General features: G+C 45.8%; 1 long non-coding RNA gene across 1 annotated transcript; it reads right to left on the bottom strand.

Moving 5' to 3' along the window:
* Nucleotides 1-5859: 5859 nt before the first annotated feature.
* On the bottom strand, nt 5860-21686 carry LOC150055990 (uncharacterized). The gene is made up of 3 exons (XR_016537417.1): nt 21584-21686; nt 18368-18454; nt 5860-6025 (listed from the first exon to the last, which is right to left on the bottom strand). It is a non-coding gene; the product is annotated as an uncharacterized LOC150055990 (long non-coding RNA).
* Nucleotides 21687-22009: the final 323 nt, after the last annotated feature.

The following is a 22009-nucleotide window of genomic DNA, read 5'->3' as shown; positions in this document are numbered from 1 at the left end:
TCAATGTGTGTTTTAACCCATCAGCAACCTCATCATAACCCTTACTTTCCCTAAAACAAGCTGTAATATAAAAAGTTTTCAATATTTTGACCTAATAACTAATGAAAACATGACACATAACATGGGATACAACTAAATGCCCAGTCTGCCTACTCTAGAGAAGCATATAAAGGTAAATGCAAATATATTCTAAAAGAAGCAGCTGAACTGGGAGTTAGCAAACTGCAGCCTACCAGCTAAATCCAACCTGTCCTCTGGATTTATAACAACATTGCATTGGAACAAAAATCATATTTTCTTCTATGTATTACCCACAGCTATTTTTTGCGGGGGGGCGGGAGAGGAGTCATGGGGCTTGACCTTTGGGCCTGGGCACTGTCCCTGAGCTCTTCCATGCTACCACTTGAACCATAGTGCCACTTCTGGTTTTCTAGTGGCTAACTGGAGATAAGTCTCATGGACTTTACTGCCTGGACTGGCTTTGAACCACAATCCTCAGATCTCAGCCTCCTGAGTAGCTAGGATTACAAATGTGAGCCACCAGTGCCGGGATCCACAGCTATTTTTTTTTTTTAATGAACCACCAGAACAAGATGGCCATAACAAAGTACATAGTCTGATAAGTCTAAAAGATTTGCCAGCTGGTCCTTCACTGCAAGTTTGCCATTTTTTCTTTTTCTTTCTTCCTTTTTTTTTTTTTTTTTTTTGGTCAGTCATGGGCTTGAATTCAGGGCCTGGGCACTCACTGTCCCTGAGCTTTTCTGTTCAAGGTTAGCATGCTACCACTTGGAGCCACAACTCCATTTACAGTTTTCTGGCAATTAACTGAAGAGTCTCTCTATCCTGCTCTAGCTGGCTTCGAACTACAATCCTCATAGCTCAGCTTCCTCAGTAGTTAGGATTATCGGCTTGAACCACTGGTGCCTGACTTATGTTGGACCGTTTCTGATATGTTTTTAAATCCCAAAATGAGCTTTGGGCTGGGGGTATGACTCAGTGGTAAATGTTTGCCTAGTATGTTTGAGAGTTTAGATTTGATCCCTAGCACTGCAAAACAAAAATAAAGCAAAGTAAAAACAGAAAAAAAGAAGGAAATTCACTCTATGTTTTATTGTGGAAATGAGCAAATTCTAACCTTTATATGGGGATGCAGTAAGTGTAGGCAATCTTGAAAAATAAATACAAAATCAAATGGCTTACATTATCAAAAAGAAATGCTAATGAAACTATCTTACTTAGAATATTTTGGTAATTATCTAAAGATAAATACAACCTTCAAAAACAAGATTCCAGAAACAGATTTCATACATCAGGGGCAAAGTTCCCATGGAATGAAATGTGGGGTGTTGAAAAACTTTCCTAATATTGATATTGATAAATGGAAAAGTCATAGAAAAGCAAATAGACTTTTATTCCTATCTCACACCATAAGCAAAACCCATTCCAGATGACCAAAGACCAAAATGAGAGAACATAAACAATGCTTCTGTGGACTGAAAACTAAGATGATTCCTGTTTACTTGGTATAGATGAACAACTATCTGTCCCAGAAAATTAAAAACTTCACACAGGTTTTTCTATGTATGTGGTACCAAGGAATCGAACCTGGGTCTCCATGCATGCTAGGCAAGCACTCTATCACTAGGCTAAACTCCCAACCCCCATGGTGTTTTAATTTGTAGTAATATGTATGATAAATTAGTAAAAATAAATGTGTGCATTAAATTAAAAAAAAAACTTTACACAGGGATTATATATATGAATGCTCCCAGGCAAGACTGTTAATAATAGCCAGAAACCAGAAACTCAAACGTCCTCCGGCGGTGTGCGAATGGCCTTCCATCCCATGAGGCCCTCCCTCCTTGGCAATGAAAAGGAGCCAAATATTGATGATATACCCAAAGACTAATCTCAAGTCCTTCATGCTGAGTGAAAAAGAGCCATTTCCCCCAAAACGTGTGCTTCTGTATCTTCCATTAATAGAACACTATTGAAATGTTCTATTATAGACACGGAGAATGGATTCAGTAGTTGCCAAGGAAGCAGGTGGGGGAGTAAAGCAAACATATCTAGAAAAGGACAACTAGAGGGGACCCGGCGGTCCCCAAGCTGTCCCATATGTTGCCTGGCCCTGTGTTTATGTTAAATCTGCATAGAATGATACACACACACGCACACTTACCCCTGAGAAATCTTTAGTAAGATTTGTATTAAAGCCAGTATCTCAATTGAGACACTGTATTTATATGGCTTTGCAAGATGTTCCCATTGGGGAACCTAGGGAAAGAGTGTAACAGAACTCTCTGCGTCAGTTCTTATTGGTGTACACGAATTTACGATGACCTTTCATGCTACTTGCCTAAGGTCAGATAATCTCCAGAGTGTACTCGGTACCAAGTGAGTGACCCCCCAGGCAAGTTCACACTCTGAAGTGCCCGGTCCCTCATCAGTGATGGTCAGTGATAGGTCCTTGGTAGTGAGGGTGGAGTCGCTGGGCACAGTGCCCTTGCACATTCTATATCCTCCACAAAGATTAGCTTAAGGAACAGTGATTTGCCCCAGATCTCCCCCAAATCAGCCGGGATTCCAGTCTCTGAAACTGCCTTCTATTTGGTCAGAGGGCAGAGGATCAAAAGTGAGAAATGTGGGGGTGGATACACTGGTTTCCTCCCTCTAACTGTGTAGAGGACAGGCTTAGGAACTGGGAGGGAGGCATCAGGAGACAAAGGAGGAAGGGGTCAGAGAGCAGGGATCAAAAAAAAGAAGGCTAAGAAAATCAAAGGGCCCTGCTGGGAAACAATAGTTTAGGGGACTATTGTGCTTGGCCCAGATCGTCCGGCAGTGCTGAATGGATTCCCCAGCCATGTCCCCCTCTCCCACCGGGGTGCCGCGCGGGGTCATCTGGGTTCAAGGATATGACAGCTGCTCTAGGCAGTAAAAAGCACTGCACAAATGTGTGTTGGTGTTGATGCTAACAATTGTGATTAGAAGGAGCACTACGAGATTGTGTCACATTCTGTCCTGTGTTGCCCTCACAGGTACAACCTGGAAAACATTTTTTTTTGATCCTGGGCTCCTGGATTAAAGCTACCATTAGTCCGAAGCCTGTGGATAAAGTGACGGTGGAGGCAGTCTGCGCGTCACGCATGAGAAAAAAGGCCATCTTCTGTGCTAGAAATCTGGCCCGTCATCTCCACTTACCTAAAAAGGAAACTGAGGCCCAGAACCCGCAGAGACTCCCTCAGGGACAGTTGACATGGACTGAGTATTCTTATCTTCCCCTCCCCAATTTCCCACCTTGACAGTGTAGCCCTCAATGCCAGGACATTTGTAGGGCAGCCTTTGCAGGTTGTCAGGCTTAGATGATGTGGCACAAATGGGACCTCAGGATTCTCAGCTTAGTACTAGCTGAGATCAAAGATTCTGCTCACTTATCAGCCAAGTCTGCAGGATGAGAGGCCTTCCCCCTGTATGGGCATGGCCTGGAGTAGGTAGGGCCATTCCAGGGGTACCCTTGGCAAAGGGCCTGGGACTCCCAAGCTGCTAGGTAGGTTTTCCAACAAAAATGTTAGGCAACTGGAAAAGTAATTTCAAGAAAAAAGCAAACTGCAAAGTCAAAACTAATAAATGTTTAATTAAATGTCCAGAAAAGGTAGCGTCATGTCAGCATCATTAAACTGCTCAATTAATTATTCCTAAAAAAATCTCAGTGCAGGTGAAAACAATTCAGATTTTCTCACCCTGCCAAATTTTCCTGGTACACCAAACCATTCCAAAGAAATCAGTAAATTAATGCCTTGTAGCGAAGAAAAAATAAAATTCATTTCAAAGCAAATCCTTTCAAAAAACCAGGAATGGGTGACACATCTGTAATCCCAGCTATTGAGGAGGATCTCTCTTTTAAGGACAGTGTAGACAAAAAGCGAAACCTCCAACTGAACAAACTGGGCAGAGTGGTTCTGGCTGTAATCCTAGCTACTTGGGAGGCATAGGCAGAAAGATCAAAGTCCCAGGGCAATCCTGGGCAAAACCTTAAGACCTTCTGCAAAAAATAAATTAAGCAAAAAAGTCTAGAGACTGGGGTTGGATAACAGAGTGCCAGCAAGAGGCCCTGAGGTCAACCTCCAATACTTTTTGTCAGTTGTGGAGCTTGAACTCAGGATCAGGGCGCTGTTCCTGCACTTTGCTCTTCAAAGTTAGAGCTCAACCACTTAAAGCCACAGCTCTACTTGTGGTTTTCGGGTAGTTAACTGGAAATAAGAGTTTCACAAACTTTCCTACCTGGCCTGGCCAGGTAGGAAAACTCAGAGATTTTGTAAATAAAGGTAAGAGCAGTATCCAACATGATGGGTAGAATGTATTTAAGAGATTTTGCTATGGTGAGGATTAGGGATTAGACTCCAAAACAGAAGTACCTGAGGCCCTGCAGTGCATTGGCTAGCTAAGCATTGGTCTCGAGCTGGTTCATAAGTCACTCAGCATCTTTGGGCTTCAGTGATTCCTGTTCGGAAACAGAAGAAAGGTCAGTAACTCAGTGCTGCGAGCTTGCCAGGATCCTAAGCTCCATTGCTCGTGGCGAAGAGAGCCTTCAAGTACAAAACTGAAGAGGCACCAAACTCAGTCCCAAACAGAAAATCCAGGCTGCACCCCTAACCACCAGTGTGTATTCTGATGATGTCATTGAATGTGTGATCTTCAGGTTCATTGGTGGGGAGAATACCACCCTCAAAGGTGCCAAACCTCGATGTTACAGGGCCCGTCTATACGTGGTCGATTGCTCCTGGTGCTAGGGTGACGAGTGAAGCTGATCAAGTGGAGACTTGTCAAACAGGAGACTCTGAAGCTGCCGCTAGGGAAGCATGGCAGCTTATAGTGACATCTTTTATACACAGAAGGTAAGCTTTCTAAAATATGGATTAAAAGTATGTGCAAAAAGTATGTGCAAGCCTGGCGCCAGTGGCTCACACCTGGAGGCTAAGATCTGAGAATCACAGTTGGAAGCCAGCCTGGACAGGCAAGTCCATGAAACTCTTATCTCAAACCCCCGAAGAGCCAGAAGTGGAGCTATGACTCAAATGGTATAGTGGTATCCTTGAGGCCCCTCGTGAGAGCTGCAGCACTGGCGTATCTGTGCCCGCCCTCGGTCCACTCCCACAGAGTATGCTCAGTTACCTCACACCACACATCAAGAATTCTGCACACACAGGCTGCATTACCTCTGACTGGAGGTGCAGGTGCTTCCATAACTGCGGTCCCACCAGCAGCGAGGAGGGCTGCATTTCTCTGTGACATGGGGACAGAGAGCTGAACCTTCACTGGGCCTGTGGTGGTATCAGCATCACCATAACCTATATAGAACCACCACACTGTAAGTATTTGCCTGACAGGCCCATGTGTGGTGCAAGACTGATTTAACGTAGCCCTGGGGCGGGGGGGGGTGAAAATAAAGGGGCAGTGCTTGGTTTGAACTTGGTGCCCTGTGCGCGCCAGGCTGGCACTCTCACTGTGGAGCCATAATGTAAGCATTTGAAATCAAAGCAAATGCAGAAGCTAAGTAGTGGCTCATGTCTACAATCGTAGTTTGTCAGGAGACTGAAATCTGAAGATCACACTTTGAAGCCAACCTGGGCAGGAATGCTCCACTAAACTATCAAAAAGCCCGAAGTGGAGCAAAATAAGCTCGGGCGCAGCACCCAGGCCCCAAGTTCAAGACCCAGGACTGGCACAAGACAAATGCAAAATCAAAATCCCTGCAAAATAAAGGCTATGCCTATGGTGGGAGGCCATGCAGACTGCAGTGCACCTGCCCACACTGTGCGCCCACTGGGGTTGGGCAACTGGATCCGGACCTCACCTTATGGGTGTGTACAATGGGCTCATCTGCTCTACCCAGCCCAAGAAGACCTGAGCTCATCCACGGTCCTCGGGTCCTACGTCAGCAGCCCATCTCCTGCCGGTCTTTGTGCCGTGCTGTGTTGCAGCCACACCAGCCTCCTAGATGGTTCTTAAGTACGATCCACTTCACCTTCCACAAGAGGACCGAGTTTTAGAAGAGATAGGCAGGGAAGGAAAAGGACTGTGGGAGTGAGGAGCTGTGGAAATGGAATGGTACAGGGGATGACCAGGAAGGTTCACCCATTCTCACTTGGTGGTTTCTGAGCCAAGCCCCGGCCCCCAGGCTGCGATCACCTTGAGGGGCTTGTCCTTGTGCAGGCAGGAGCCAGAGACTCGGCCAAGTCTCTCGGCAGAGTGTGGAACCAGTCCTTTGGGCCATACGGAAGCTGCCAGCACACAGAGCTCAAACCTCCAAACTCCAAAGCAAGTCACAAATGGGAAGATTTCGCAACGTAACAAGGTATCAGCGAAGAGGAGGCGCCCGCTGTCTATTTCTGTCCCCTCCCCTCCTACCATCATCGAGGGCTATGCACAGATTCCTGCTGAATGCCACACAGGTCGCTGTGCAAACTGGACAGTGCATGAAGCCACCGCAGGTGAGAATGCCAATTTCTGCCCAAACACCCACACCTGGGCGTGACATGCTCGGCAGCGAGTGGCCAGCTGAAACTCGCAGCCCCTGAGAAGGTACACATCACTGACCAGGTGACCATGACCCTGTGCAGTCAGTCCAGTCTAGGAACCAGAGGCTCCTGGCAATGAGAGATCAGGGATGAAGGACCACCGCGTCTGCTGGAAGCCTGCAGTGGAAGCCCCGGGGGTCAGAGGTTAGATTCCACAGCATAGTCCAGTCCCTTTGGTGTTTTGCCTCAGGGATTTGTCCCCAGACCCCTAAACAGAGGCTGCCTCTCTTGGCTCAGGCAGAGCTCATCTTTTCTAAGGGCCTTTGGGGAGATGGACAAGTCCGCAGGCAAATCATCCTGAAATGTGGCTTTTTCCAGTTTTGATTATGGTTCGCTAATAACGTATATCATAAGCAAGATGTCACTGCCTCCAATCTAGTCCCTTCTCTGCCATCTAAGGACCTTCTGAGCATCAACACTAATACCAAGAAAATATTCTTCCCCAGCCAGAGGAACTGAAAACGTGGAGCATCCTTTTATTATTCAGAAGGACAGGCAAGGAGGTAAGCTACAAAGTCAATCCCTACTACACTGGGTGCTCATCTTTATGCCCAGCTAGAAAACAAACTACTTGCCTGCCAGGTTGCCACCCATTCAATGAAACTCATCCAGTGTTGTCTCTTTGCTAGCAAAACTCTAAATACCTGAGCCATACCCTAGGAGGTACCACAGAGCACGAGCCTGACAATGATCTCTGCACAATGATCCCCAGAACTACGGTCGTCTTTCCTCTTTCCCTACCTGGAAAATGTTCCTTTATCCTTTAAGACTTAGTCCAAACCCCTGTCCCTGGGAAGGGCTTCTTGTCAAGCCCAAGGAAAATTAGTCCTTGCTTTCTCTGGGCTGTCACAATACCTTGTTCAGAGCCCTTTTACTGCACTTTGTCATCTGATTCTCTCAGTTAATAGACTTCATTTGGGGAGGCAGTCTCAGCTTTACAGAAAAATAGCAATAAGCACAAAGACGCCATGTATCCCTCCAGCCACCCTGTCTTTCCCATATTATTAACATCATTAGTGTGGTTCACTTCTTTCTATGGAGAGTTGATTAAGGTATACGGTTACTAGCCAGAGTGCATAGTTTACACTGGAACTCGCTCTCTGTCTCGTGCATTCTGTGGCTTTGACAAACATATATGTCCATTATTACAGTAATATTCAAAATAGTTTCACTGACCTAAAAACCCTCCATGCTTTGTCTGCCTGCCCCCCTCCTCCAACAACTGGTGGCCATGGATGGTCGCTTCTCTGTCATCACAGAGCATCACCAGACTATCACTAACCTGAATTGGACTGCCTTCTTCCCCTAGCAATACCCATTCTGAAGCTCCCCTGTGCTTTTCATGGCTTGTTAGCTCATCTTCCAAATAATTTACCGTCCATCTTTGTTGGTAGCTTTTTCAGTCTCTATTCTTTGGCTAGAAACCATGTCACCCATGCCATGATAACTCTAGCTGCCCCTCAAATAGAAACCACAATAGACACAGTCTCATTCTGCAGGCTCCTAACGAGGCAGAGGCCTGATGAGGAAAGGGCCGTGCAGGACAGGAAGATGTAACAGGGAGGTCTGAGGACTGACCTGGCCACGCGTCTATTGCCAATGGAAGACAATCTCCCCTAAGCAGTTGATGCTCCTCTGAGCAGGATCTCAGAATGACATACAGATGAGTCCATCTGAACCCACCTGCTAGACCAGAGCTACCTCAGTTGACCTGCAGGTCCATAAACAGTAGAGAAATGCTCATTGCTGTTTCGGGGTTATTTGTTACACAGCATCATCAGCAAGAATGAAGAATACAGAAAACTTTCTGGGGAATAAGGAATGATAGGAAACTTACCCAGATGGCAGAGGTTTAGTGCAGGAAGCTATGAGGACATTGAGTAACATTTATAATTGGCAAGAGGCCACTTGATGATTAGCGACCACTGGGAAGCAGACGGACAGAAAAGTCAACTGCAGCTAGTAGTCACCAGTATGGCAAGCCCTCTCGGTATGGCGATCCCCTTACTTTTTCCTGGCAATGGCTCGTGGCAATGGGTGGCTTCTTTCCCCTCTCCTCTACCACAAGGGAATACCCCATGTGACCCAGCTCTGAACCTGGGGACCTAAACAGAAATGTTCTCCCAGATCTCTAGCCAACCTTTCCTTTCCAACAATGATGAGTATGGAGAGAAAAGTTCCCCTTCTCTCCTGAATGAACTAGGATGCAACTGCTGGAGCTATGATAGCCCTCTTGCTTCCATGAAGAAACGACAGGAAGCATTCCAGCAACACTGCACCACAACTCTCAGGGGCCTTTGATAAGGTACCCAGATACCTCATTATATGAGAAAATAACCCGCTCTCTGTTCAAGGTGCCATAAGAAGGGCTTTGTGCTAGGTGTCGTGTTTTGTATTAGCATTCCCAACTAATACAAGAGCTCACATTTGCAAGCACTTACTATAAGCCTTGCAGCGTGGTAAGCATTTTATAGCCATTATTCCACTTAAGCTTTCTAATAATCCTATGAAAATGGTATTATAGCCGCATTAAAATTTTTCCAGAGGCTAGATCTGCTCAAGGCTCTGCTGTTCCAATTTTATCCAACTTCTGGGGTGCAGATCCAGTTGGAGCCATCCTGACACAGTGAGCTGGCATTTCACTTCAGCTGGGTACAGTCTGGACAAGGAGAAACTGAGATTTGAACCACAAGCCTTGATTCCCTCCCACAAACAAGGGAGAAAGCTGGGACCTGGGGACAAAGGCCCGAGAATCTCAAGATGCTGAGGTCCCATCAGAATGCTTGAACTCAGAACAATCTAAGGGACAATCCAAATGAGCAATAAGTATGCTGAAAAAGCTCGTGACATCTCCCAATGCCGGGGGTGAGCCAGCCCCCTCCAGGTCCATGTCAGGGTCAGTGGAAGGGCGCCGTTTCAGACACTCAATTTACCCTGGCTCTGCCCCTGTACCATTTGGTTCCCGGGTCAGTGGAGACACATCCTCCCCTACCCCCACCCCCCGCAGGGCAGAGAGTAGGGGGCGGATGCTGTCTAACATTTCCTTCCATTTTCTTGGTAATCCTTTGGTCAAAGAGCTCAAAGAAGCAAGGCTTGTTAGGTGATGCTGGGCAGATGTGCAGAAGGATTAAATGTAAAGGTGAGTTGGAGTTATGACCAAGGTTCGCGGGTGGCCCCAGGAGGCGTGGGCATGGGCCTGCTGGACAATTCCTCCCACTTCAGGAGACCGCGTGGGGCTTTCTAGACATTCTTGGGTAGCAGAAACAAGATTCAAACTATTTGAGGAGTTAAAAGGAAGGAGCAAATGGAACAAGGTTCAGTGGAACAAGGGCAGGTGTCAGACGCTAAACGCTTGTTCAGCTTCGCTAGCACGTGTGAGAAGATGGGGGGGCTATCCGTGGCTTGACTGCCAAAACCAGTAACGAGCTCCAGAGCCGGTTAATACAAGCCCAGAAACAGGGTTCCAGTGAACGGGAGTCAGACCACACCTGCAGGCAGCTCTGTTCTAGACAGACATGCAAGCAGACGATGGGCCCAACCCGAAGCCAGTGACAGAAGGCACAGAAAAGCAAGGCAGTGTGACAAGGGGGCCCAAAGGAGCCTCTTTGGAGATGCTGGGACAGCTGAAGAGACTCAGGTCTCCCTGAAGTTGTTTGCCTTCCCCCACTCCCTCCCAGAGAGGGGCCCCCGCCCCATACTCAGGGACCACTTCATGTGTTGTTGCAATGAGGGTCACTGGCTCTGGACTCCCTGTGTTTGTTTTGTGTCATTTTTGTCCCTTCATCTGGTGCCTGGTGAACAATGCTTGTTAATAAGCATCTGCTGAATGAACGAGAGTGAATGAATGGATGAATAAGCACTGTTAAGACATTGTTAGAGACATGTTTCCTAGGCTGGCACATATACTTCATACAATGTTCTTAGGTACCATTTGTATACATTATCCCATTGGAGGAAAAAGGAAGCCAGACAGACACACTGGAGAAGTGAAAACCACTCTGTGTCTTTCAAAAATGTCTGGAGTATTATGCCTGAAGCCGTAACGTCAGGTCGTATTTACTCTTTCCTTTCTATAAACAGTTTATAGGTTTGGGTAGAAAAAAAAAAGAAATGAAACAAAACAAAACTGAAAAGGTCTTGTTTCTGTGTGTTCTGGGAAGGGGAAGGATAATGAATGCACTTTTGAGCATCTGCTGCTGACACTCTTGGTCTTGATACTCTCCCTTCTCTTCGCTTTTCTTTCAAGTGTTTACACAAACTGCATGTTGATCCTTCTGTGAGAGTGCTAATGAGCGAAGTCCTATATGTACTTTAGGGGGTCTCCATGAGATCGGGGCGCTCCTAGCCCTGTCATGGCAGCTGGAGCTGGAGCAATGCCTGGTGTGTTGTAGGTGACAGGAGTGCAGACAGTACAGAAGAGATAAAAAAAAAGTTTCCTGTCTGCCTAGATGAAAAATATATCATGAGTACATCACTCACGTTAGGAGAGATTCTGATCTTACAAAGAAGGCCGAACACAATGGCACATCCTGTAATCCCAGCTACTTGGGAGGTGAAAATAGGATCGTGGTTGAGGCTCACCCAGGCTAAAAGCAAGATTTCCAGGGCAACAAATAAGCAGGGGCTGGTGTCATCCCAGCTATGAGGGAGGCACAGGTAGGAGGATCTCAGTCCCAGGTTGGCTATTGTGCAAAAACCCTATCTGAAAAGACAACATAACTAGTCAGTGGTAATAACTGACGACATTTCAGAAGCTATTAAGTTAACAGTTCTGCAGGACGTTCACCCTGGCTCATTGGCCCATTTATACCATCACCAGCCCCACCCCTGCTGCCCACAGCTAGTTCTTGGTTCCAGATCTCTAGAAACCTGCTTCGTTTTTAAGAGCCAAGAAGGAGCAAAGAGTAAATGGATGATGGATTAGTTAGGTAACAGGTAGCCGGATGATGAATGGATGGATAGATGAATAGACTAACTGACAAAGGCCCCTTCCCTTGCCTGTACCTATGGTGTCAGTCTGCTCATTTCCATGTGACAATATATCCTGAAACCACAGATACCTTCCCAGCCAGGATGGCAAACGCTGCCATGGTTTGAATATGATTCAAAACATTTTGGTCCCCAAATATCAGCACTGTTTTTGGAGGTTTTGAAAACCCAACTGGAGAAAGTAGATGACTGGGGATCTAACTTTTAGGGTTATACTGTGTCTCTACTCCCTTCTCTCTTCCACAGAAAGAAGCTCCTGTACCACACACAGCATCATAATGTTCTACACACGTGAGACACCACAGACTGAATCCTCTGAACCTGGGAACTCAAATGAACCTTTCCTGCCTTAAGTGGTTTATGTCAGATGTTTGGTAACAATGACAAAAGTAACTAGCACAGAGATCCAGTATCAGAGACGTGAAGTCGGTAACGACTCCCTGACAGCACTGTTCCCAAGACTCAGTCTTCCCGTCACCGTGAAGGTTACTAGATCCCCAGTCTTGTGAGCTCTGCCTGCTTCCTGTCCACCATGAAGTGAAGAAGTTCCTTTGCCACGAGTTCTTGTTGCCATGATCTTCTGGCCACGCACATGAATCAAGCGACTATGAACCTAACCATCTGAAATCTAGGGTCCAAATAAATCCTTACTACCCTTAGTTGTTTAAGTTATTCTGTCTCACTGATGAACACACTAAGTAATACAAATGCCCTGGAGTCTTGAAAGTAGAGTATACTTAGTGCTCAGCTTTTGCCCAGACCTCATTAATTCAGGAAGATGATATCTTGGCCAGTGGAAAAACACTGAATGCATGCAAAAACTCCTTAATTGCGGGTTTCCTTTTGCTGTGTGCTCTCTTAATGAACTTGGAAACTATTTTATGTAAATTATACTTGTTCAATGGAGCTTTTGCATATCCTTGCTCCAAGATCAGGGGTAGGCAGGGGGTAGAGCAGGAAAACTATCATCTGATAAAAAGTGTTCCTTCCCCAGGAGGTGGCTTCTCTGCTCTCAACCAAACCCCTCATTAGATACTGGATGTGAATGTGAGCTCCCAGGACAGAGCAGGATGGTGGGGCAGAAATCTTGGCACCAGGAGTCACATTGAGGGCACAAAGCATAAGCTAATCCCAGAGGTGCCTGGGGAGGGATGAGTAGCTTTAATAAGGACAGTGTGTGGGTGAGCGAGTGCAATGAAGGAAATGAGAAAGGTGGATTTCGTAGGCAAGGCAGAGCTAGATAAGCAGTCCATGTGGAGATCTAGCCAGGGCAGGAATCCAAAGAGAGACAGCCCTAAGGTCCACCTTCACGTCACTGCTGGCCAATAAACACTAGCCTGAAAAATCTTCCTGAATAATTACAGCACGAGTGGAGGTCTGACTGGGGTTGGCCCAATCTACCATGGCAACAATCAGTCATGGTAAAGAACAAGCCTCACTCTGGTCCTTGCCCAAGTGACAGAAGCAAGGGTATATGACCATCTAAGAAAGGGTGGGGCCCTGGTGACCTCTTAAGGGACAGCATATCAGGAGGAAGGGGAGACCAAAAGAGGGCCAGACTTTGAAACTCATTATCTGGGTTTATTTCTGCTCTGTGTTTAGCCAACTATGTGATCCTGGGTGTCTTAACCACTCCATGTCTTGATTTTTTTTTCACATCTCTTATATGGAGACAAGAATACACAGAATTAGGTGATTTGGTATCCACTGAATGCTGACAATCATTCTTGGTACATGGTGTGTGCCAATGAGGGTTCATTACCATTATCACCTGTCTGTTAATGATGGTCACTCATACACCCAGACATTTAATCCATCCTCCTATCTTGAAAAAATTTTCCAACGCTACCATCATCTTTACTTTCCAGGCCAGGGAAAAGTGTAATTCAACTCACCAGGAAGGAATAGGAGGCAGCCACCATGCAGAGGAACCAACTGAGATTATAAACTGAGCACAAATGGTTAACCCAGTCCTGGAGACAGTAGCTAGACTCCATTCCGGCCCCACAGAAGCCAAGACAGAAAGTGTGGAGCCCTGAAGGGCATAGGGGAGAGCAGACCAAGGAGGAAAGGAAGAAGACAAGAAGATTGCAGGGAGCAGCTCCCTCTGTAGATCCGAGGCAACCCTAGGGATGGAGGACTCAAGTTTCATGTTGGTTGCAGGGTTAGGACAGAGGCTGGGTTCTAGAGCATCTGCCTCTACCCCCTCCCTTGGTTGGTCCTTTGTAGGAAGGAATCTGAAGAGAAGTGCTTGTACCTTCCCCCTGACAGTTTGGGTAGGGAAATCATCTCCCTCTATAGCAGGATTTACGGCAGGGAAGTCAAGCTCATTTGTGATCACTGTGTCCTGTGGATCCCCAGAGGGCAGCCAGTATGAGAAAGTCCTCTGATTACAATGAAGGCCTTTATAAGTGAGACATGATAAGTAAGCAATGAGATGTTTGGGACAAAACTTGAGTACATTTGTCAGTATGGAAGCTCTTTGTTTAAAGCCTCATTGAGCTTGAAATGATTTTAGGAACCTATTTGAGTGTTCACAGAGACTACTAGGTGCCATGTTGAACTTGAAGTTGCTGCAACTTGTCTCCTTTCTTGATGAACAGTTTTGAAAAACAATCATTGGCTTAAAGACTTCCTAAGTCAACTAGAAGTCTGGATTTCTGGGGAGTCCAGGAGGAACAGCTGAGCAAGGTGACCAGTGCCTGGTCAGGGTGACTTTTGGCATTCTACTGTGCTGGTCTGTTTTATGCCTTCAAAGCAAAAGGAGGTGAAGACAAGTAATAATGGAAACCTAAAAATACATCAAGAATAAGTGCGTTGTGAGGAAATTCCAAGCTTTATTAAATGCATTTTCGGTGAAAGGAGCCCTACAGAGAATTTCTTAATAAACTTCAAGGCGGGGAGCTGTTGGTTGCTGGGGCAGCCTACGTCAGCAACCGCGGCAAGCTGGCCTGCCTGCGGCATCACCCAGCTGCTTGCAGAGTCAATTCTCCTATGTTGGGGGGGCACTCCCTGATAAGGGTTGAGGGGTGGGCTAAGTGGGAAGATGCCGTGAGGACTCGGTGGCTTGGAAAGAGCTTGAGAGCATGACCATTCCACAAATATGCCACCCAGCAGCCAGGGAAACCCCATTCTTAGACGCCTTGATTACTGGTTTCATTGCCCAACAGCACCTATATTCATAAAAATTCTTCCTGACGTGAAGCCTAAATCAGTGTCAGTGAATGTATCTCTTATTCTGTTCAAGACAAGCGAGGAACGGCCCTCCTTCACTGCTTCATACACACGAGTACTTGATTTCCTCCCTCCCGTAAAATCTTCTCCAGAGCAATAGTCCAAATCGTGGAGATAGTCTGAGACTCAGCAAGCCCCGGGGGCCAGTCCCTTCATAAGTGCTTCCCTTGGGGCCGGGAGTTTGGACTAGTGGTAGAGTGCTTGCCTAGCATGCACAAATACCCGAGTTTGATTCCTCGGGACCACATGCATAGAAAAAGCTAGAAGCGCTGCTGTGGACTCAGGGGTAGAGCGCTAGCCTTGAGGAAAGCCCAAGGACAGTGCTCAGGCCCTGAGTTAAAGCCCCAGGATTGGCAAAAGAAAACACAGAAAACATAAGTACTTCCCTTCATTCTAAACACTGATACAAGCTACTGCCTCAGCACTTGTTTTGAACAACACCCATTTAATGGGTGACATAGAGGCCTGAAAATACTACTAGCTGTCCCAGAATCTGTCACCTGAAGCTTGTGGGGTCTATCTCTACTCTCGACATCCCCACTGGGGTAGTATCTTTTATTACTAAGTTCATAGCAGGCATTAAGTCCCATACTTTTCATTGACCACAACAGCTTAGGCAGGTAATTGTTTTTATCTTTAGTGAAGAAATAAGTAAAGATCTCACTACGAAAGATTTCATCTTTAGTGAAGAAAAGACTTAAAGATTTCACTACTAAGTGACTAAGACTTGAACCCAGGGCTTTCTGTAATAGAACCTGGGCTCTTGCTACACTGAATCCTACTGAGACAGACATAACTATGGTGTGTGTCTGCAGCAAGGCTTCTTTCTAGTTTGTGCTGATCTTCTCTGATCTCTGTCCCCAACAATGTTAATGCTACCTAAAGCTTTTTTATTTCATTCTTCAGCGGTGTCCTTAAAAAACAACCAACAGCCAGGCACCAATGACTCACACCTGGAATCATAGCTACTCAGGAGCCTGAGATTTGAGGATCGTAGTTCAAAGCCAGCCCAGGCACAAAAGTCTGTGGGACTATTTCCAATTAACCCCAGAAAAGCAGAAGTAGCACTGTGGCTCAAGTGGTAGAGCAGTAGCCTTGATCTGAAGAGCTCAGGGACAGTACCCTGGCCCAGAGTACAAGCCCCACAACTGACAAGAGAAAAAAAGTAAGAGAAAAAAAAGGTTTGATCTTAATCACAGTTCATTATACTCACAAGCTGACTTGTTGAGGGGTAATCCCTTTGTACAACTACTTAAAAGTTATAATAAAGACATACTTAAAAGCACCTGGAAGGGCCTGGAGCATAGCCTAGTGGTAGTGTTTGCCTAGCATGCACGAAGCACTGGGTTTGATTCCCTGGTACCACATAAACAGAAAAAGCTACAAGTAGTGCTGTGGCTCAAGTGGTAGATCACTAGCCTTGAGAAAGCCCATGGACAATGACTAGCCTTGAGAAAGCCCATGGACAATAGGCCCTGAGTTCAAGCCCCAGGACTGGCAAAAAAAAAAGCACCTGGAAAACTTATCTGGGCATGGTGTCATGCCCTAAAACTTAGTACTATGGATATTTAAGATCGTGAGATCAAGGCTAGCCTGGACTACAGAGGGAGATCCTGTCTCAAAACACATAAACAGAAAAAAACAAAAATGCCCATGCTATGACTTGAATGTGTCTACAAAAACACATGATGGCATTTTATCTCCACAAAGAGAATGGACAAGACAATATCTCTAAGAGTCCTCAAAATGTTAATGAACCCATTAACAGGCTGGTAGATTAAGGAGTTAATGGATTATTACAGGACTGGCTCAGTGTCTTGTACCTGACTCTGTCATATGTGACTCTTCACTGCTTCTGGATTCTGCAGAGTCCCTGACAGCAAAAACACCCTCACCAGATATGGCCCTCTGACCTTAGACCTCCTAGTATCCCAGAACTGTGAACAAAATAACCCTTTTCTCTTTATACATTGCTCAATCTTAGATATTCTGTTGAAACAATAGAAAAGAAACCAAGAGAGGCCACAATTTCGCCTTAACATTTAAGAATAACTATCTTTGTATACCCGCATCTGCCATTAGTCTTGACCCATTCCGAGGCAGGAATTTCACCTTTGTTTTGTATTTTCCGCACCTAGCACAGTGCCACCTACTGAGCAGAAACTGGAACTGTCTTTCGAATAAGACCCAGTTCTGAGACGCAGTCATGTGCGCATGGGTAAAGTGTACACATCCATACTTCCATTCCTCCACTTCTCAGCTCAAAAGGGCATTCAGATACAGGAGGATCAGCTTGTAGAACTGCTAGGCCATATCTAGCCCACAGCTGGTTTGTGGGCACTGGGCAGTTGGGAGATAAAGAATCTAATCTCATTTTCCTACTAACTCAATGTGTGATCTTGGACAAGTCACTTGTTTTCTCATCTGAATGAAGAAAGTTGGCTCGGATAATATTTAAGGCCCTTTCCAGTCCTAAGTTTCCATAATTCTACGACTATCTTACAGACTTATCTAAACAATCACAAAAAAACACTACTTCATGCTGGAGAAACACAGTCATAATAAACTAAGCAAAACCAAATGCCCTTCAATATCCTGTTGTGAACTATAAAATGTCCTCTAAAATCACATTTTCCCCTTGAAACAGGATGTAGGAAAAATATTTTCCTATTAAATCCTTTTAAAGTGCAAGAGAAAGCATTTATTCTACGATTTGCCGTCCAACTCAATAAAAACTAGAGGATTCAGCCATCTTAATTACAGAAGATACTGTCAGAAAGCAAAGGCAGTGGAAATTCAAGTTGGAAACCAAGATGCCATGCCAACAGAACAATGCAGGAGTTTTCTGGGGGTCTGCACTGAGCATCAAGCAGTTTATTTCTGCTGTTATGTTGGGGAAACCAGTAAATGAGTTTTTACGAGGTGATTTATGAAACTCCTGGGGCAGGCGAAGTCAGCACAGGAAAAAGTTGCACCAAACTTCCAAATGTGTGGGGTGCGGGAGGGAGGACTTGAACTCTGATGATTACAGCGCTTCGAGCTGTCCTCTGAGGTGGGGGAAAGCAAAATGGAAGAAGTACCTGAGGGGAGGAAGCCAAGGTGATGGTGGCCTTGTAATCTGGGTAGCTGAGCATGCATTAGATTAAATCCTTTAGGTTCTGTTTCTCTTACTTCTACCATACCTGGAGTGTTACAAGGAACAGGCTCATAAACATTGCTCAAGAAATAAGAAAATGACAAGCAGATCTCTACTCATTTGGGAAGACACCCATGGGTGTCTGCACAGGTTGTCCTCCCTCCTTTCTGTTGGAGCTGCCTCCCTGTGACAGCAGAATAATGGTTCCCCCAAAGATGTCCTCAAGTCTCAACATGGGAACTGAGATTACAGGTAGAATTAATGTTGTTGATCTGCAAGTATCTTAGCCTTTTGCTGATATGACAAACACCTGAGAATATCGAGATATGAGGAGAAAAGCGTTGTTTTTGTCTCTCAGTTTTGGAAGACCTTGCCCCCAATCAATTAGACTGTTGTTTTTGGAAATGTGTGGTAGAGAAAAACTGCTCACCTCATGACCAGGGCCTTCAAATTTGGAACACAACCCAGCCAGCATCTTGACTTTAGTCCAGGAAGATCTACACCAGGCTTCTGACCTCTAGAACCACAGGATAAATATGTGCATTAAGCCATTAAATTTGCAGTAATGTTACAGTAGCAGTAGGAAGCTAGAATGCTTCAATACTCCCAAACATGAAGGTGCAACCAGGTAAGTCACACCTGCGCCCACTGGCTCCCTAGGCTCGGAGTGGGGGTGGAGGTAGGGGTGGGTCATCCCTGTCCAGCATTCTGCTGGAATCATTCTGCTTGTCCTCCTCAGGATCTGGATATGGTAGGCATATATCAAGTTGACCCTGGAGTTGAAGAGGGCTTAGGTTCACGTGTGGCAACAAAAAGTCAGGAGATACTAATGATGCTGAAGGACAGAGACAAGGTTTTTATAGTGATCAGAGAAGATAGTCTAGTCACTCTTCCAGGTTAGAGGCAAAGGCTCAAGGACAACGGATGTTAGTAAAAAAACTGTCATCAGATAGACTGGCTTGTGTCACCCAACAAACAAGTGACAACTTCTCAGGGAGGGGCTGAAATTCCTGCTGAAGGCTTAGCTTTCTCACAGGTGTTCTTGAGCTATTCACGCAGAGGATTTGATAAAGGCCAATAGGACACCCTATAAAAATGTCTTATTTAAAGCACTCAAGGTTCCCATTGTACACACACACACACACACACAAGCACACACACCGAGAATATTGGGAATCTGGGACCTGTTTTTGTCCCTGTGTTGAGATTTTGCTTTTCCGTAACTCCTTGATACAAGCCACTTCCCTCCGGTTATATTCCAGCTATTTTGGGTCCTCGAACCCCCTCAGCAATAGTCACCAGCACATAGTGAACAGAGCTAGGCGTCCATTTAATAGGAGCATAGCAGCTACTCTCTACCCCTGGGCTGATCCAGAGCCCCAACCTTCCGACCTTCCGCGGTGCTGAGCTTTTCAAGGAGAACACCACACGCAGGTGGTCAAGCAGATGAAGTGTTTTTACAAACAAACAAACAACAGAATTAGACAGCTCATCCCGACAGGTCACTATACCTCCTGAGGCTAGCTGGCTTGCTAGCCATCTGACTCTGGTGGCTCGTGTTCATGGGCAAGATGGTTTGGAATGTAGAGCAAATGTCCTCTTTCTCTGCACTTCTCTATGTTTCTCAGTGGAGTGCCTTTCCAAGTCACTAAGGACCACTCCAGATGTCACAGAACCTCTAAATCAGCTCTCTGCCTCGGTATTCCAATAGTTTCTTAAGAGAGAAACTGAGAGCAAGAGCTAAGGTAGGGCCTCCTCTAGGTACACGCTGAGAGTGATGCATTCTCATGGCCACCAGACATACTTTTCACTACATATCTGATGATAGAACTCCCAGTTGGCTTTCTTTTTCACACCAATAGGAACCTTATGAGACAGGGATACAATTCTCCAAGGATGAAGGATAGTGGGGAGATCAGAAGAGACAAGGAATGAAAAAAGCACGAGTAAGCAGCTGTAGAACTTATCAGTATCAAGAAAGACACACACACACACACTGGATATGGTGAACTCACCTGCAATCCCAGAACTCAGAGGCTGAGGCAGGAAGAGTTTAAGATCAAAGCCAGCTTGGGTGACATTACCACCAACAAAAGAGACAGAAAACAAAGGCTGTTCGAGGTGGCTTATTTGGGGGAAAGAGGGCCAACCAAAGGATCAAAATGAAGGAGACAGGCCCAGAAAATGGAGATTAGGAAATGAAAGATGCAGGGCAATTTTAGTATGCATTAATTTCCTAGGTTGGGTAACAGATGACAACAAACTTTGTGACTTAAGATGAAAGAACTTTATTTTTCAGTCCTGGAGGGCAAAAGTCTGAGGCCTCCTTCAGAGGTTCTCGAGAAGGAGTTTGCCCTTGCTTCCTGTAGCTCTGGTGGTGTCAGCATTTCTAGGTCTGTGGATCCATCCACAGGTGTATGTGTTTTCCCATGCTTTATTTTTTTCTTATTTACAACTAGCTTTAAATAGGATTTGGATTCAACGTGTACAATGAACCTTGATTTAACATCATCTCTCCCATCATTCTTCCCCATCTCTCCCAAACCCAGTCATCCCAAGTGACATCTTATCTCTGTGTATCACATGTAAGGACACTGTTACTGGCTACAGGGCCCACAGAGGTGAAGGAAAAATCATCTGCTCATCTCAGAATCTTAACTCATTACATCTGCAAAGAGCCTTTTTTTTTCCCAGTCAGTTAATATAGTTCACAAGCTCTAAGAATCTGGATGTGGATGGGTAAGCTCTCATGGGGCCAACAATCAGTTCGTTACAGGCTAGGAGAAACAGGATAGAACAAGTGAGCAGGTCAGTTCATTACAAGCTAGGGGAAACAGGACAGAACAAGCGAGCAGGTCAGACCAAGGGGCCCTGTCTTGTTTCTGAAATCACGGTCACATGTGGCCTTACAGCCTGTTTTGTAATTCACCTTGGTCTCATTGTCACAACTTCCCCGTTCTCGGATCAAGACAGAAAACTTGAGGGTTTGTCCTTACCTCTCCACTAAAAATCCACTGCACCAGACACATTATTCACACAACACACCCCTCCCCGATGCCTGAACAACACTCAGACTCCCTCTGAAGCAAAATCCCTTTCCAATGACTTGCTTTCTACTTCTCAGCCCTTCTTAGGTTCTGGTTGCTTCTTTATCCCCCTTATTTGATCCTCCCTCATTTTATTATGCAGTGGAACTTAACTCTTTTCTGTCTACTGTGCCTCCAGGCTTACCTTAGCCGAGCCAAAGACTCATTAATGTCTCCATAAAACAAAGGGCTATTTATGAAAGACAGAATCACTGGCACCGATTTCCTATTTTTTTTCCCTTCTCTCATCCTCTAACTGTATGGAAATGCGTTTTCCTCAGACAGGAAAGATGGAGTAGTTACAATCTGGATATAGATAATCTTTTCCTTCCTTCTTTCTGCTAGAGATACATTTTATTGACAGCTATTTCTTATAGGCTTATTTTTTTTTTAAATCTCAGACCTCTTTTTTAAAAAAAAATATTTTCAGGGCCATGCATTTTAGTTTATATGGCTCCTCAGCTGGTGTTTACTACCTATGATGAAGTAAAGATGCGTAGAGGTATTTATGAATTTTAAAGCAACTCTAAGGCCATTCGACAACGGATATACAATGATACCTTTTTTACAAACATCCTGGGGAAGAAGGGTACTGACGTGTTCCCAAATCTCTTTTTTTTTAAAGAGTCTGGTTTAATGGACGACAGCTGCTCTGCCTCGCGTCTCTGGGACGCTCCGAGAGCAGGGAAAGCCTCTTGGGGTTCTGTGGCACATTGCGCATTCGAACCCGCCTTCCACGTAGGCTTCCTCTCTAAGGGGTGGTGATGGGGGGAGAGAGCCAGGACCTCAGTGAGATTCGGGGTTAAAGGGAGGCCCTGAGCCGGGCCCACGCCTCCCCCCCCAGCACCGCGAGCACTGGGCCCCGGCGTCGGGGTTCACCGTGGTGGGCGTCCCGTCCGGCCCCGGGGGCCGGTGGCGGGGTGGGGGGTGGGGAGGCTCCGGCTCGTCCCTGCGTCGGTGAAGGTTCACCGTGGCGGGCGTTCCGT

This window comes from Megascapheus bottae, chromosome 13, assembly GCF_031878675.1.
Source record: "Megascapheus bottae isolate mThoBot1 chromosome 13, mThoBot2.hap1, whole genome shotgun sequence".
Taxonomy (NCBI): domain Eukaryota; kingdom Metazoa; phylum Chordata; class Mammalia; order Rodentia; family Geomyidae; genus Megascapheus; species Megascapheus bottae.
Note: the sequence above shows the minus strand (reverse complement) of the source record. Positions and strands in the feature narration are given on the sequence as shown.